At 48.4% G+C, this 17,425-nt stretch overlaps 1 pseudogene; it reads left to right on the forward strand.

Moving 5' to 3' along the window:
* Positions 1-16,120: 16,120 nt before the first annotated feature.
* LOC146867991 (large ribosomal subunit protein eL37-like) lies at positions 16,121-16,424 on the forward strand (annotated as a pseudogene).
* Positions 16,425-17,425: the final 1,001 nt, after the last annotated feature.

Genomic DNA, 17,425 nt, shown 5'->3' on the forward strand with positions numbered 1-17,425 from the left:
CTACCTATGTTATGCCATCTATTAATGTAATAACTGCACTTTCACAATTGCTTTATTAACCTTCCTGCTTTCTCAAATTTGCTTGAAAATGCACGATTTTTCTTCTTTTTTTTCAAAATTTTCTTGGGGGGGGTAATCCCCCCAAACCCCCCTTTTGGGGTTCGGGATCGCTCGCTGCGCTCGCTCGCTACGGTGCTGTATGCTAATTCGTTTGCGCCCCACCACTTTAAAATCTCACCCACCACCCCTGGACGTGACATGCTCTGCACGGCAGGTTGGAGACTTCAGATGGCTGAGGTAAGTTCATAAATATCTACGGCTCCGTGCTGCTCACCTCGCAGCTAAGATGTTGCTCCAGGTGGTGCTGCGTGCCTCTAAATGTGACGTGCAAAAGGAGTCTCACTCCCTGCTCAGCAGCACGTGAGTTTTTAGGTCGAGCCTGGGCAGCGCATGCTCTGTTGCTAGGCATGCAGTAGTGGAGTATGGCTTTGAAGCCCCGCCCACTCTCCCCCCATATTTGTCATTGGCTTGTGTTATTGCCCTTCGTAAAAGATGGCTTGCGAGTCGTTATTAGGCTTGTTAGTCCCTCCTTGGTAACGCCTTATTTGCATTTGTAACCTCCCTTGGCGACTGGCTCTTTTACTAATGTTGCGACACGGTAAGTCTTATTTAGTCTGTAAGCACTCTTTTTTTAACGGGTTTCTCCTACTGCAGGCTGGACGTGCTTTCCTCGCCGTCCGCGCTTTTACTTTCAAGCAGCCCTGGACAATGAGGTCGCTTCTTTGAAGGGAAATAGGTCTGGCATTTACAAGAGTTTGAGCTATTGCCATTGTAAATGATAATAGCACAAACTCTTGTAAATGCGAGACCTATTGCATTGCAAATGCTTGTTATCTGCAAAATGTCATACAGACTACGTGCTGTAGTCTTTTCCTTCCCATGGAGGCAGAGCCAAGAAGAGCTAGACGGGTCAGAGAGAAGAGACGGCCTCATTGAGTGGCATGAAGCAGGCCTTTTCCAACAGTGTCTGAGGCTCCACCTATCACCTGCACCTTTGCCTGCTTGACTGCGCCACCTACTAAAGTGAAGATCAAGGCTATACAACAGTAAGCCCGACTTCGTTACATCCTTCCTGTCAGCTGCAGACTGGACCTTAAGGAAGTGCTTGGTTGCCTGACCTTGCTACATGCAAGTGTGAGGCAGCCTTGCATTGTTGATTTTATCCTGTATTTCTACCCTGTCTGTCAGAGATACACTTTAAAATTAAATCAGGTGTTGCAGATCAGGAGGAGGTGCACCGAGCCCCAGGGCCTTAATTAAGAATCAACCACTCTGATTGCTATGTCTGTAAAATAGAAGGGTACTAGGAATGTGCCAAGAAGCCACCCACTGGTGCGCAGCTCCAAGGATTTCAAGTGTAGGGTTGGAGTAGAAGTTGACCCGAGAAAGCCAGGGTTTGGTCTGAACCACACTAGTCTTGGTGAGTGGGGTGAATGTTAAAACCAGGGACACCGTGCCTCCCAGCATGGTGAAATATAGGTTGTGGCCACCATCAACAGGTACCAGGTAGAGGCTTTGAGGGGCGCAGGAGGCAACATGACCACAGTGATGGAAAAGCTGGTGCGCCCACAGCTGATCATTCCAGATGTTCTCCACAGACTTGAAAACATTGACAATGGGGGCAAAGTACCATCCTGTAGCAGTGGTCGCCTTGGAGTGAGGTGAAGTTTCAGGCCCAAAAAAAGGTAGCTGTGAACCTTTCTTTTAAGTGGAGTGTCTGCTGGGTAATGATCTACAACTTTCTGCCAAAATGGATACATGCAGAATGGTGGATGTTCCTGAGTGTGTGTGGTTACAAGGGCCCAGACACCTCAACAGGGGAATCATGGGAGTCTGGAATAATGGTCCATTCTTCGCTGTCAAGAGGAAGAACAGATCGTGTGGAAACCAGTCCCACCTGTTCTCGCAACCCAGAGGGAGTTGACCTTTCCGAAAGGGCATTGGGCCTAAAGGCAAAGAGGACGATGTCCTGGGATACCTACCTGACATCTCAGAGATCTCCTGGGAGGATTGTGTCCTGTATAGTGGGGACTGTGAGGGGACTGATAATGCTTCAGTGCTATAGGGCCTCCTTGCTGAAACATAGGACAGGTTTATAAACCACTTTTACTGGCACCAGTTGTGTGAAAAGGTGCAGAAATTAAGTTGTCTTTGCAGATATCAAGCCAGTAGCAAGAGAGGAGGACAACCTAAAGTGGTGGGGAGACCATTTGAGAGGGTGGGGATTGATATTATTTGACCCCTAGACGATAAGACAGTTAGGAGAACAGGTTCATTCTTGTAATAGTGGACCATGCCACCAGGATGGTGACCGTGCCTGTGGTAGCCAAAGACATGCTTGGTATCTTTATCAGAGTAGGGTTCCCCAAGGAGAGTATTTTAGACAGGAGGATGAACTTCATGTCTGAGTAGTTGAAGGCTATGTGGGATAAGTGTACCGTGGCTTACAAGTTAATCACGTCTTATCAACCCCAAACCAATGGGTTTGTTGAGAGGATCAGCAAGACCCTGAAAGGCATGATCTTGGCTTTGAATGAGAAAGTCAAATGGAATTGAGATGTATTGTTGCCATGTCTTTTCCCTGCCTATAATGAAGTGGCGCAGAAGGGAATGGGCTTCAACCCCTATGGACTTCTATATGGGCATCCACTCAGAGGTCCTTTAAGTTATGCCAGTGAGAGAAACCTCTCAATGAGCCATAACAGGCCAAAGTGGATTATATATTGGGCCTGAAGTCTTGGGTGGCTGAGTAAGGCTGGAAAGAGATAATGAAACTGTAGTATGACAGAACACCAGCAGATGGACTGTCATTAGTTTGTGGGGCAGTTCTTACTGACACCTTGTTTGACTCAGTGATGTGTCCATGAAATAGACACTGGTGACATCTTACCTGTCAAGAGCAAAATATATATAGGTGGTATTACAAGGTTAGGGCCAGCATCAAGGAGGAAGTGGCCAATATGTTGTACGGGATGGAGATTGAACCTTCCAGCAGTCCTTGGTCCAGTCCAATGTTACTAGTACCAAAGACCACCCCACAAGATGGGACCCCAGATTTGAGGGTCTGTTTGGACTATGAGTGCTCAATGTTGGCACGGAAACTGATGCTCACCCCATTCCGTAGCTGATGAACTCATAGACAGGTTTGGGGATGCCACGTATCTCAGTAATTTTGATCTGGCATCTGGGTACTAACAGATTGCCCTTTCTGGGGGGGGGCGAGAGAGGTATTCATCATCTATTCTTGAGTGCCACCTTCAGATCATGGTGGTGCTCTTTGGAATAAAGAATGACCCTACCACTTTCCAGACACTTGTCAACAGGGTAATTGGAGAACTACATTGCAGCATATCTTGATTATATTACTGTCTTTAGCTCCACCAGACATGATTACTTGACTCACCTGAAGAAACAGCAGTGCCATGTTTGACTACCAATGTAGCAAATGACAAATAGGGTAGGGATTTGTTGTGTACCAGGACCACCAAGATGGTTGGGAACTTGTACAGCGTCTCCAACCCAAGGTCAAGACAATCATGACCTGGGTACCAATAAAGACTCAGCCTTAGGTGAGAGGTTTCCTGAGTCTAAATGGGAACTAGAGAAGGTGTGTTAAGTGGTATGGCACCATTGTGGTCTCATAATAGAGCTGACTTCCAAGAAGGAGGCCAACAAGGTAATCTAGACTGATGAGTCTCTGAAGGCCCTGAAGGATGCAATATGTACTGCACCAGTCCCCAGGCCACCTGCCTTCGGCAAGGAGTTTCTTGTCCAAACAGATGCTTCAGAGCATGGGTAAAAGGAAGTACTATTACAGGTAAATGATGAGGACCAGGACCAAACAAAAGCCCTTATCAGAAGGCACCTACTCTTTAGAGAGCAGTATTTTAGTGATTTTCATAGGGATGGCTTTGCTGTGGTTTGGTCCCTAAAGAACCTAATACTCTACCTGTTTGGGACTCATTTCGGAGGTCAAACTGACCACACACCTCTTTGATGGCTGATAAAGATAAAAGGGTGGAGTCCAAAACTGTGGTCTATCTCCCAATGGTCTTTACAGTGGAACAAAGACCTGTAACTGACCACACCGATGGAAAAGACCTTTGTAGGATTTTTGGCTTATACAATGAGAACTGCCAAAGGAATGGCTCATAGATTCTCATCCTTCAACTGGGGGGGGGGGCAGTGTGTGAAAGTGTTTCTTTATGGGTAATCATCACCATTTTTCAACTCCGCATAATAGGGCACTGTTGACCAGTACACAGTATATGTATTCTGAACTCTAAAGAAAAAAGGTAACAGTGGCCGATGCCCAATGGACATATTTCTCTTTCCAGTAAGGCCATGGTGTATGGTACAGGTGCTATACCCATAGCATGTGAATTAAATGTCACCTGAGTACTGAAGCATGCATTATGCTATCAACCACACTGCCCAGTAAAACGATGCTTCAGGGCTACATGTTTAGCCTGCCTGTTGCAGCTTTTAAACCTGCAGGCATAACTGTCAAAAACCCTTTTGGCAGGAGGAACCCCTATTTATAAATATTAAGTAAATCACCCCTATGTAGGTCTTGTAGCCCAAAAGGTATGATGCTTAATAATTAAAAGTTAAGCATGTAAGAAGTTAAGGTTAGCATGTTCCTACAGTGACTAGCTTGCAAAAGCTATTTTTACCTAAAGTACAAATAAGTGTTATTTTTTTAAACTTTTGTTTAGAACAAGCTACAGGGTCCATTCAACCACAGTTCTTACAATTCAATTGTGTAGTTGGATTTTTGATAAATATACAGGAAAAGATTACTTTTATGAATGTATACTTTGTGCCTAAAGCTTCAGTAAGCAAATTAGCATTAGCCTTCATGCCACTGCCCTGTCGGTACTTTCCTCTTGATGAGGTGTGAAAATAGCTCCTAGATCAGAAACAATTGCTTGGGCCTTTTGGCAGGAAGACCTAGGTGTGAGCGATGTACCTCACCCTCTCTAAGAAAGGGCAGTTGGGGAAGGTTCAGGAACTTTATTAACGAGTGAGGGACCAGGGTGAAAACTACCCATTTATAGTGAAGCTTAAAGTCTGACCTGAGGAAGAGGGGCTTTTTGATCCCAGGGTACACTGTAATTATCCTGACACCATTCCTGTGAGAGGGGAGCTGGCACCAGAATCCGTTTGGTGTGGTTGAGGAGGAGGGGACTGGTCCTTTACCTAGACACACCGCTGGGTAGGCCACCAGCCTCCTCCACGGGCAGAAAGGTCCAGTCATGTTGAATTTCACTAGGAATGGTGCACTGTGGAATAGTTTACAGTAAGGGAAACAGGATGTATTTCAAAAGAGGAAGGAGATGCACCCGGGAACTTTGTGCCCATTGATTAGAGAGTGCCCCGGAGTCGCCCCAACCACTGGCTTTTGAATTGTACAAAAGTAGCACCTCACAACTCACTTTACAGAACACATCAGGGCCTATTGGTGAGCAGAAGAGTAAAAGCCTGCTGCTGGAAACCTGAAAAGGATTCGAAAGGTTGAGTCCTCCTTAGGCCGACCTCCTGTGTGGCTACAGGGAAATCAAAAGTTGCCAGCAGCCTTTGTCCTGAAGTGGTCTGTTGTTCATTTACAACTGAACCATGACTGGACACTCCTGGTGACTCCTGCTGAAGTGAGACTTGCCCCTAAGTCCTGTCCTTCGGGTCCTAGGAGCATTGGAGATGATCACGTGGAGTTACTTTACAAAGATGGAAAAAGTTGGTACCTCATGAGTTCTGGAGCATCAGCAATAACTTGTGGATAAGATATCTGATTCTGTGATGACTTTGTCAGACACAGCTTCCAGGCTTGCCCAACTAGATTTTCCTGAGCTCCGAAAACAGGGACCAAGTCTGCACTTGGAAATCATGACCAGGCAAAGGTGTGAAAAATATCCAGCCAACGGTAGGACTTTGCTGGTGTAGTATTCAAATTATTTCTTGTAAGTTGATCAACAATGTATAACCTGCAAACTCGTTTTGCCGTGGTAGATCAATTAAAACCCAAGATAAGGCAGAAGCGGTCTTTTTAGATGAAGAAAAAGCCTTTCACTCACTTGAGTGGGTTACATGACGGTTGCATGTAGGAGAATGGGAAGCTGCATAACAGTTTACCTGTAAGCGAATGATTTCCAGATATATGTAAGAGACCATGGGATGAATTTGCCTTCAGTGCTGGAGAAAGTAAATTTGGTGATTTATCTCACCTAAAAATTGATCAAAGTTAGTTCTTGATATTCCCTTTGACAAATAATCCACATGAATATGCCGTGTACTTTTCACTACGGTGAACAGAGGACTCATTGTGCTATCTTGGGGTCATGGTGCACTGTGATGCCTCCACTATCATCACAAACAACAAACAGACAACAAAGAACACACTATCAGAGTGGGTGGATTCCTGGATCCAGTTATCACTCTCCATGAGCAGGTGGATCACAATTATGAACATTTTGAAGCAATAGTGCGTCACTATTTTTTCATTCTTATACATGTTAAGACTGTAAACAACGGTTTTGTCACAATAATATCAGGTTAACACCTACATACAGCAATCAGCAACTGAAAAGTGATCAGACTCTATTCGACAAATGGCCTACCACAGTACAGCGGTACAAAAGGGGGTGGTGATGGATGGAGCGTCAGAACCAATCAAACACTCACACCCAGTCAACAGATCTGGGTTTGATCCATCACCGTTCTTTAGCCCACTCTGCCACCCCAGTTCAGACATGGCCATATGCAAATCAGTCTGACCCTGTGCCTCATGGGAACAGTCCAGCCCGAACTGCCAAGCCATGCCTTCCCTGGACCGGAAACAAGCTTCCTAGGACCGGTTTCTGGCATTTCAGCCGTCTTCAGCCAGGCTTGCTTGAATCCAGTGGCAAAGTGAGCAAGGGACTCACGTCTGAGCATACCCTGCCAACTTATGGCGAACAAAGCGGTACAAAAGGGGGTGGTGATGGACGGAGCGTCAGAACCAATCAAAAACTCACACCCAGTCAACACATCTGGGTTTGATCCATCACCGTTCTTTAGCCCACTCTGCCACCCCAGTTCAGACATGGCCATATGCAAATCAGTCTGACCCTGTGCCTCATGGGAACAGTCCAGCCCGAACTGCCAAGCCATGCCTTCCCTGGACCGGAAACAAGCTTCCTAGGACGGGTTTCTGGCATTTCAGCCGTCTTCAGCCAGGCTTGCTTGAATCCAGTGGCAAAGTGAGCAAGGGACTCACGTCTGAGCATACCCTGCCAACTTATGGCGAACAAAGCGGTACAAAAGGGGGTGGTGATGGACGGAGCGTCAGAACCAATCAAACACTCACACCCAGTCAACAGATCTGGGTTTGATCCATCACCGTTCTTTAGCCCACTCTGCCACCCCAGTTCAGACATGGCCATATGCAAATCAGTCTGACCCTGTGCCTCATGGGAACAGTCCAGCCCGAACTGCCAAGCCATGCCTTCCCTGGACCGGAAACAAGCTTCCTAGGACCGGTTTCTGGCATTTCAGCCGTCTTCAGCCAGGCTTGCTTGAATCCAGTGGCAAAGTGAGCAAGGGACTCACGTCTGAGCATACCCTGCCAACTTATGGCGAACAAAGCGGTACAAAAGGGGGTGGTGATGGACGGAGCGTCAGAACCAATCAAACACTCACACCCAGTCAACAGATCTGGGTTTGATCCATCACCGTTCTTTAGCCCACTCTGCCACCCCAGTTCAGACATGGCCATATGCAAATCAGTCTGACCCTGTGCCTCATGGGAACAGTCCAGCCCGAACTGCCAAGCCATGCCTTCCCTGGACCGGAAAAAAGCTTCCTAGGACCGGTTTCTGGCATTTCAGCCGTCTTCAGCCAGGCTTGCTTGAATCCAGTGGCAAAGTGAGCAAGGGACTCACGTCTGAGCATACCCTGCCAACTTATGGCGAACAAAGCGGTACAAAAGGGGGTGGTGATGGACGGAGCGTCAGAACCAATCAAACACTCACACCCAGTCAACAGATCTGGGTTTGATCCATCACCTTTCTTTAGCCCACTCTGCCACCCCAGTTCAGACATGGCCATATGCAAATTTATTTACGCAACTTTTATAGCGCGACAAATACCCGAAGGTGTCTCAGTCTGACCCTGTGCCTCATGGGAACAGTCCAGCCCGAACTGCCAAGCCATGCCTTCCCTGGACCGGAAACAAGCTTCCTAGGACCGGTTTCTGGCATTTCAGCCGTCTTCAGCCAGGCTTGCTTGAATCCAGTGGCAAAGTGAGCAAGGGACTCACGTCTGAGCATACCCTGCCAACTTATGGCGAACAAAGCGGTACAAAAGGGGGTGGTGATGGACGGAGCGTCAGAACCAATCAAACACTCACACCCAGTCAACAGATCTGGGTTTGATCCATCACCGTTCTTTAGCCCACTCTGCCACCCCAGTTCAGACATGGCCATATGCAAATCAGTCTGACCCTGTGCCTCATGGGAACAGTCCAGCCCGAACTGCCAAGCCATGCCTTCCCTGGACCGGAAACAAGCTTCCTAGGACCGGTTTCTGGCATTTCAGCCGTCTTCAGCCAGGCTTGCTTGAATCCAGTGGCAAAGTGAGCAAGGGACTCACGTCTGAGCATACCCTGCCAACTTATGGTGAACAAAGCGGTACAAAAGGGGGTGGTGATGGACGGAGCGTCAGAACCAATCAAACACTCACACCCAGTCAACAGATCTGGGTTTGATCCATCACCGTTCTTTAGCCCACTCTGCCACCCCAGTTCAGACATGGCCATATGCAAATCAGTCTGACCCTGTGCCTCATGGGAACAGTCCAGCCCGAACTGCCAAGCCATGCCTTCCCTGGACCGGAAACAAGCTTCCTAGGACCGGTTTCTGGCATTTCAGCCGTCTTCAGCCAGGCTTGCTTGAATCCAGTGGCAAAGTGAGCAAGGGACTCACGTCTGAGCATACCCTGCCAACTTATGGCGAACAAAGCGGTACAAAAGGGGGTGGTGATGGACGGAGTGTCAGAACCAATCAAACACTCACACCCAGTCAACAGATCTGGGTTTGATCCATCACCGTTCTTTAGCCCACTCTGCCACCCCAGTTCAGACATGGCCATATGCAAATCAGTCTGACCCTGTGCCTCATGGGAACAGTCCAGCCCGCACTGCCAAGCCATGCCTTCCCTGGACCGGAAACAAACTTCCTAGGACCGGTTTCTGGCATTTCAGCCGTCTTCAGCCAGGCTTGCTTGAATCCAGTGGCAAAGTGAGCAAGGGACTCACGTCTGAGCATACCCTGCCAACTTATGGCGAACAAAGCGGTACAAAAGGGGGTGGTGATGGACGGAGCGTCAGAACCAATCAAACACTCACACCCAGTCAACAGATCTGTGTTTGATCCATCACCGTTCTTTAGCCCACTCTGCCACCCCAGGTCAGACATGGCCATATGCAAATCAGTCTGACCCTGTGCCTCATGGGAACAGTCCAGCCCGAACTGCCAAGCCATGCCTTCCCTGGACCGGAAAAAAGCTTCCTAGGACCGGTTTCTGGCATTTCAGCCGTCTTCAGCCAGGCTTGCTTGAATCCAGTGGCAAAGTGAGCAAGGGACTCACGTCTGAGCATACCCTGCCAACTTATGGCGAACAAAGCGGTACAAAAGGGGGTGGTGATGGACGGAGCGTCAGAACCAATCAAACACTCACACCCAGTCAACAGATCTGGGTTTGATCCATCACCGTTCTTTAGCCCACTCTGCCACCCCAGTTCAGACATGGCCATATGCAAATCAGTCTGACCCTGAGCCTCATGGGAACAGTCCAGCCCGAACTGCCAAGCCATGCCTTCCCTGGACCGGAAACAAGCTTCCTAGGACCGGTTTCTGGCATTTCAGCCGTCTTCAGCCAGGCTTGCTTGAATCCAGTGGCAAAGTGAGCAAGGGACTCACGTCTGAGCATCCCTGCCAACTTATGGCGAACAAAGCGGTACAAAAGGGGGTGGTGATGGACGGAGCGTCAGAACCAATCAAACACTCACACCCAGTCAACAGATCTGGGTTTGATCCATCACCGTTCTTTAGCCCACTCTGCCACCCCAGTTCAGACATGGCCATATGCAAATCAGTCTGACCCTGTGCCTCATGGGAACAGTCCAGCCCGAACTGCCAAGCCATGCCTTCCCTGGACCGGAAACAAGCTTCCTAGGACCGGTTTCTGGCATTTCAGTCGTCTTCAGCCAGGCTTGCTTGAATCCAGTGGCAAAGTGAGCAAGGGACTCACGTCTGAGCATACCCTGCCAACTTATGGCGAACAAAGCGGTACAAAAGGGGGTGGTGATGGACGGAGCGTCAGAACCAATCAAACACTCACACCCAGTCAACAGATCTGGGTTTGATCCATCACCGTTCTTTAGCCCACTCTGCCACCCCAGTTCAGACATGGCCATATGCAAATCAGTCTGACCCTGTGCCTCATGGGAACAGTCCAGCCCGAACTGCCAAGCCATGCCTTCCCTGGACCGGAAACAAGCTTCCTAGGACCGGTTTCTGGCATTTCAGCCGTCTTCAGCCAGGCTTGCTTGAATCCAGTGGCAAAGTGAGCAAGGGACTCACGTCTGAGCATACCCTGCCAACTTATGGCGAACAAAGCGGTAAAAAAGGGGGTGGTGATGGACGGAGCGTCAGAACCAATCAAACACTCACACCCAGTCAACAGATCTGGGTTTGATCCATCACCGTTCTTTAGCCCACTCTGCCACCCCAGTTCAGACATGGCCATATGCAAATCAGTCTGACCCTGTGCCTCATGGGAACAGTCCAGCCCGAACTGCCAAGCCATGCCTTCCCTGGACCGGAAACAAGCTTCCTAGGACCGGTTTCTGGCATTTCAGCCGTCTTCAGCCAGGCTTGCTTGAATCCAGTGGCAAAGTGAGCAAGGGACTCACGTCTGAGCATACCCTGCCAACTTATGGCGAACAAAGCGGTACAAAAGGGGGTGGTGATGGACGGAGCGTCAGAACCAATCAAACACTCACACCCAGTCAACAGATCTGGGTTTGATCCATCACCGTTCTTTAGCCCACTCTGCCACCCCAGTTCAGACATGGCCATATGCAAATCAGTCTGACCCTGTGCCTCATGGGAACAGTCCAGCCCGAACTGCCAAGCCATGCCTTCCCTGGACCGGAAACAAGCTTCCTAGGACCGGTTTCTGGCATTTCAGCCGTCTTCAGCCAGGCTTGCTTGAATCCAGTGGCAAAGTGAGCAAGGGACTCACGTCTGAGCATACCCTGCCAACTTATGGCGAACAAAGCGGTACAAAAGGGGGTGGTGATGGACGGAGCGTCAGAACCAATCAAACACTCACACCCAGTCAACAGAACTGGGTTTGATCCATCACCGTTCTTTAGCCCACTCTGCCACCCCAGTTCAGACATGGCCATATGAAAATCAGTCTGACCCTGTGCCTCATGGGAACAGTCCAGCCCGAACTGCCAAGCCATGCCTTCCCTGGACCGGAAACAAGCTTCCTAGGACCGGTTTCTGGCATTTCAGCCGTCTTCAGCCAGGCTTGCTTGAATCCAGTGGCAAAGTGAGCAAGGGACTCACGTCTGAGCATACCCTGCCAACTTACGGCGAACAAAGCGGTACAAAAGGGGGTGGTGATGGACGGAGCGTCAGAACCAATCAAACACTCACACCCAGTCAACAGATCTGGGTTTGATCCATCACCGTTCTTTAGCCCACTCTGCCACCCCAGTTCAGACATGGCCATATGCAAATCAGTCTGACCCTGTGCCTCATGTGAACAGTCCAGCCCGAACTGCCAAGCCATGCCTTCCCTGGACCGGAAACAAGCTTCCTAGGACCGGTTTCTGGCATTTCAGCCGTCTTCAGCCAGGCTTGCTTGAATCCAGTGGCAAAGTGAGCAAGGGACTCACGTCTGAGCATACCCTGCCAACTTATGGCGAACAAAGCGGTACAAAAGGGGGTGGTGATGGACGGAGCGTCAGAACCAATCAAACACTCACACCCAGTCAACAGATCTGGGTTTGATCCATCACCGTTCTTTAGCCCACTCTGCCACCCCAGTTCAGACATGGCCATATGCAAATCAGTCTGACCCTGTGCCTCATGGGAACAGTCCAGCCCGAACTGCCAAGCCATGCCTTCCCTGGACCGGAAACAAGCTTCCTAGGACCGGTTTCTGGCATTTCAGCCGTCTTCAGCCAGGCTTGCTTGAATCCAGTGGCAAAGTGAGCAAGGGACTCACGTCTGAGCATACCCTGCCCACTTATGGCGAACAAAGCGGTACAAAAGGGGGTGGTGATGGACGGAGCGTCAGAACCAATCAAACACTCACACCCAGTCAACAGATCTGGGTTTGATCCATCACCGTTCTTTATCCCACTCCGCCACCCCAGTTCAGACATGGCCATATGCAAATCAGTCTGACCCTGTGCCTCAGGGGAAGAGTCCAGCCCGAACTGCCAAGCCATGCCTTCCCTGGACCGGAAACAAGCTTCCTAGGACCGGTTTCTGGCATTTCAGCCGTCTTCAGCCAGGCTTGCTTGAATCCAGTGGCAAAGTGAGCAAGGGACTCACGTCTGAGCATACCCTGCCAACTTATGGCGAACAAAGCGGTACAAAAGGGGGTGGTGATGGACGGAGCGTCAGAACCAATCAAACACTCACACCCAGTCAACAGATCTGGGTTTGATCCATCACCGTTCTTTAGCCCACTCTGCCACCCCAGTTCAGACATGGCCATATGCAAATCAGTCTGACCCTGTGCCTCATGGGAACAGTCCAGCCCGAACTGCCAAGCCATGCCTTCCCTGGACCGGAAACAAGCTTCCTAGGACCGGTTTCTGGCATTTCAGCCGTCTTCAGCCAGGCTTGCTTGAATCCAGTGGCAAAGTGAGCAAGGGACTCACGTCTGAGCATACCCTGCCAACTTAAGGGCGAACAAAGCGGTACAAAAGGGGGTGGCGATGGACGGAGCGTCAGAACCAATCAAACACTCACACCCAGTCAACAGATCTGGGTTTGATCCATCACCGTTCTTTAGCCCACTCTGCCACCCCAGTTCAGACATGGCCATATGCAAATCAGTCTGACCCTGTGCCTCATGGGAACAGTCCAGCCCGAACTGCCAAGCCATGCCTTCCCTGGACCGGAAACAAGCTTCCTAGGACCGGTTTCTGGCATTTCAGCCGTCTTCAGCCAGGCTTGCTTGAATCAAGTGGCAAAGTGAGCAAGGGACTCACGTCTGAGCATAACCTGCCAACTTATGGCGAACAAAGCGGTACAAAAGGGGGTGGTGATGGACGGAGCGTCAGAACCAATCAAACACTCACACCCAGTCAACAGATCTGGGTTTGATCCATCACCGTTCTTTAGCCCACTCTGCCACCCCAGTTCAGACATGGCCATATGCACCACCCCCTTTTGTACCGCTTTGTTCGCCATAAGTTGGCAGGGTATACTCAGACGTGAGTCCCTTGCTCACTTTGCCACTGGATTCAAGCAAGCCTGGCTGAAGACGGCTGAAATGCCAGAAACCGGTCCTAGGAAGCTTGTTTCTAGTCCAGGGAAGGCATGGCTTGGTAGTTCGGGCTGGACTGTTCCCATGAGGCACAGGGTCAGACTGATTTGCATATGGCCATGTCTGAACTGGGGTGGCAGAGTGGGCTAAAGAACGGTGATGGATCAAACCCAGATCTGTTGACTGGGTGTGAGTGTTTGATTGGTTCTGATGCTCCGTCCATCACCACCCCCTTTTGTACCACTTTGTTCGCCATAAGTTGGCAGGGTATACTCAGACGTGAGTCCCTTGCTCACTTTGCCACTGGATTCAAGCAAGCCTGGCTGAAGACGGCTGAAATGCCAGAAACCGGTCCTAGGAAGCTTGTTTCTGGTCCAGGGAAGGCATGGCTTGGTAGTTCGGGCTGGACTGTTCCCATGAGGCACAGGGTCAGACTGATTTGCATATGGCCATGTCTGAACTGGGGTGGCAGAGTGGGCTAAAGAACGGTGATGGATCAAACCCAGATCTGTTGACTGGGTGTGAGTGTTTGATTGGTTCTGATGCTCCGTCCATCACCACCCCCTTTTGTACCGCTACCACAGTACAGCATCACGTGTGGTATCAATTTAGAAACTTTTGATCTGTTTGAGATCTAAACTAATTTTGTGGTCTTAAATCTGCAAGTCCTGCAGAAGAGGATGGAGCAGCGAGGCAAATTCATAATAATGCAGAAAATGCTTTCGAATTGCATAATTTAATTGGTCCTTCCACTAGGTCTAGTTTTTGTCAACTCCTGGCTTTGCCAATGCTTTTTCAGTAAAACATTTTCTGCCGATGACGTACAGCATCAACAAAAAAAATAAGTAGACAAGAAAAAAGTATGACGACGCATATATGAGCACATTTGCATCATGATGTCATGTGGCCACAGGATTCAGTAGATGTGTGCATGTCTGATGACATGCACGCGCATGCGTTACCACACATATATGCACCTACTGAATGACGAGGCCACTACTTGATTTATTGTCTTATTTACCAGATCAAGATGGTGTCAGACACTTGGAGCAGTAAACAGAAAGAATGACTTTTCATTTGTACAAAGGTTCATGCAGCACAGCAGCAAACGGGAGCTGTTGGGTCCTCCAACTAAAGTATGTATTTTAAGGACTGTGAGGTCTGTGAGAGCAACGGAGTGGGTTGATGAAACAGGTGGGGGAAGTTACAAAGAGTAGATGGGGGTAGGGACAGACTAGGGAGTGATTAAATAAAAATAAAAACGCTGGTGAAGGCAGAAGGGATCAAAGGGTATCCAAAAGGAAAAGCAGCACATGAGAAAGGAGGGTGGAGCATCAAAGAGTCTGGGGTCACGTTTTTGTGGGTTAGCAGCACACGATGGAGAAAGCACTCTTCTTGACTGCTTAAAAAAAGAAAAAATCAGTTCTCTAAATGTGAGCAGCAGAAGGATACAAGTCAACCAGTCAAAAGGACGATAAAGAGGCCATTCTCCATGGGAGTTACAAAACAATAAAAAGAAGAGGACACTCCATTGAAAAAGAATCAAGCAAATGCCAACCAATTATAAGCAATGTGTGGGTTCTAAGCCCAATGTAAGTTTTTAGTAGGGTCTTCTGTAGACGAGACCTAAAAATGCTGATCCTTCTCAAGGTTTCATACCTTTTTGCTATCATTCCCAGTACCCCAACGTGCCTCTTTTGAGTGCTGTCAAATCTCTCACAATAAAACTAGTGTGTGCAGGCAAAAAACCCACTGTGTAGCGGAACACACTCTCTCTGCTATATGAGGCTGCCCGTCTCTCAGTTCCAGATATGCAACTGTATTTCTTTGCGGCACAGGCAAGGTTTATGCAATATTGGGATCATGTCCCCGAATGTCTCACTCACTTGGCAGCTGCGAGGGAAGCTGAAAAACTACATCATCTCAAGTTGATTTTGGCCTCAGTTGGGCATCTGGAGGGTAAGATGGACCCAGTCCATGCAGGGAAAGAGCACGTCATCGGGTGGCAGAAAGGCAGCTACTACAATGCCTCTACTCACCATTGACGACAATTATAATCCCTGTATATCATTAACTGCAGAACACAAAGCTAAACAACAGTTGTCTAGACCAGAAGTATAGTTTATGGTTGACCAATATATGACTGGGCTTTTTAAAATATTTAACATAAATCCAAGGAAATAACATGGCTCTAACTCTGGACATTTTTCTGTAAAACACACTACGTAATACAGTGGAATAACGTCTCTCTTAATTCTCCAAAAAACTCCTCCTTTCTGCTTATACGGCGTCAACAATAGGCACCTCCAGTGCATGCCGCATAGTACCTTGTAAAAAGGCCTTCCCAACACTAGATGCAGCACCATGTGCTTCTAGAAATAGCTGGGAAGAGGACCTAGAGTATTTCGACAAATTATCAGATAAAATATTGTGATACAAAAATATTGTGTCAAGAATATCAGGATGTCAAAAATATAATTGACAAGAATATCTATCTTATCGGCCATTGTGGCAAGATGACGAAGGGAACGTCATCATTTGGCAAACGGCAAAACAAGACACACACACGATGTCGTCGTGATGGATCAAAGGCGTACCATCTCCAGAAATTTACCTGTGACAAGTGCGGATATCCCGCTAAGTGCAAGAGAAAGGATAACTAGAGTGTGAAGGCTGAGAGACGCAACACCACAGGTACCGGCTGTTTGAGACACTTGAAGGTTGTCTACCGTAGATTCAGGAATGGATTCCTTGAGGGCACAACACCAAAACCGAAGAGGGCAGCAGTTGCAGCATCCAGTTCCTCATAAATATTTTGTTACAATAAAATATGCCTCATTGACAAGAATATCAAAGGTAAAAATATCCTTTTAAGTGTTGTTTTTAATATCGTTGAAAAATATCAGTTTAGAAAATATTGTATGTAATTTTATTTGTAGGTGTTAATTAGTATGTATTTTATTGTAGTGCATTCGATTCTATATGTTTATTAATTTTTTTATTTGTCTTTTCAGTAAGATAATTTCTTAGCTATGAAATTGTTGGAATTTGTATTTTTAGTTGTAGTAATGTTTATAAACAATGGTTTTATAATTATTTTTAGTAGCAGTATATTTGTTTTTTTAGAGGAAATGGTGGAGAGATTTTTGAAAAGTGGATATTTAAAAGTACATTTAGGTGCTGATTCCGATCCTGTAAAACCCGGGTACAAATGGTCGTACAGAGCGTTTTCTCCGTACGACTCGTACCCGTGAATTCCACCGTACAAACCAGCAAGTACGATTCGTACAGAAATACCATTTCCGTACGAATCGTAAAAAACATAAATACATACAATTCCGATCCTGGACAGCGCGTACGCGACGTCTGCACGGAGTCAGACAGCGTTTTACGGACCAGCAAGTACGATTCGTACCTACAGCACTCCGCACGGCTATATTTTTACGGGAGCCAAAAAGTGCCGGAAAAGCTAAGTACGCTGCGATGCACGAGGAAAAGGGGGCCCGCTACGCGACGTACACGCCATCACCCACATCGTACGTGTCATCATGTATGGTGCGTACCCCAACATTGCATATGTACGACCCGTACACCCCACCCCCGTATGTACAGCGCGTACCCCCACCCACATATGTCCGCACCGTACCCCAGGCGTACCCCCCACCCGCGTATGTTCGCACCGTACCCCAGGCGTACCCCACACCCACGTATGTTCGCAACGTACCCCAGGCGTACCCCCCACCCGCGTATGTTCGCACCGTACCCCAGGCGTACCCCACACCCACGTATGTTCGCAACGTACCCCAGGCGT

This window comes from Triturus cristatus, chromosome 1_2, assembly GCF_964204655.1.
Source record: "Triturus cristatus chromosome 1_2, aTriCri1.1, whole genome shotgun sequence".
NCBI classification, from domain to species: domain Eukaryota; kingdom Metazoa; phylum Chordata; class Amphibia; order Caudata; family Salamandridae; genus Triturus; species Triturus cristatus.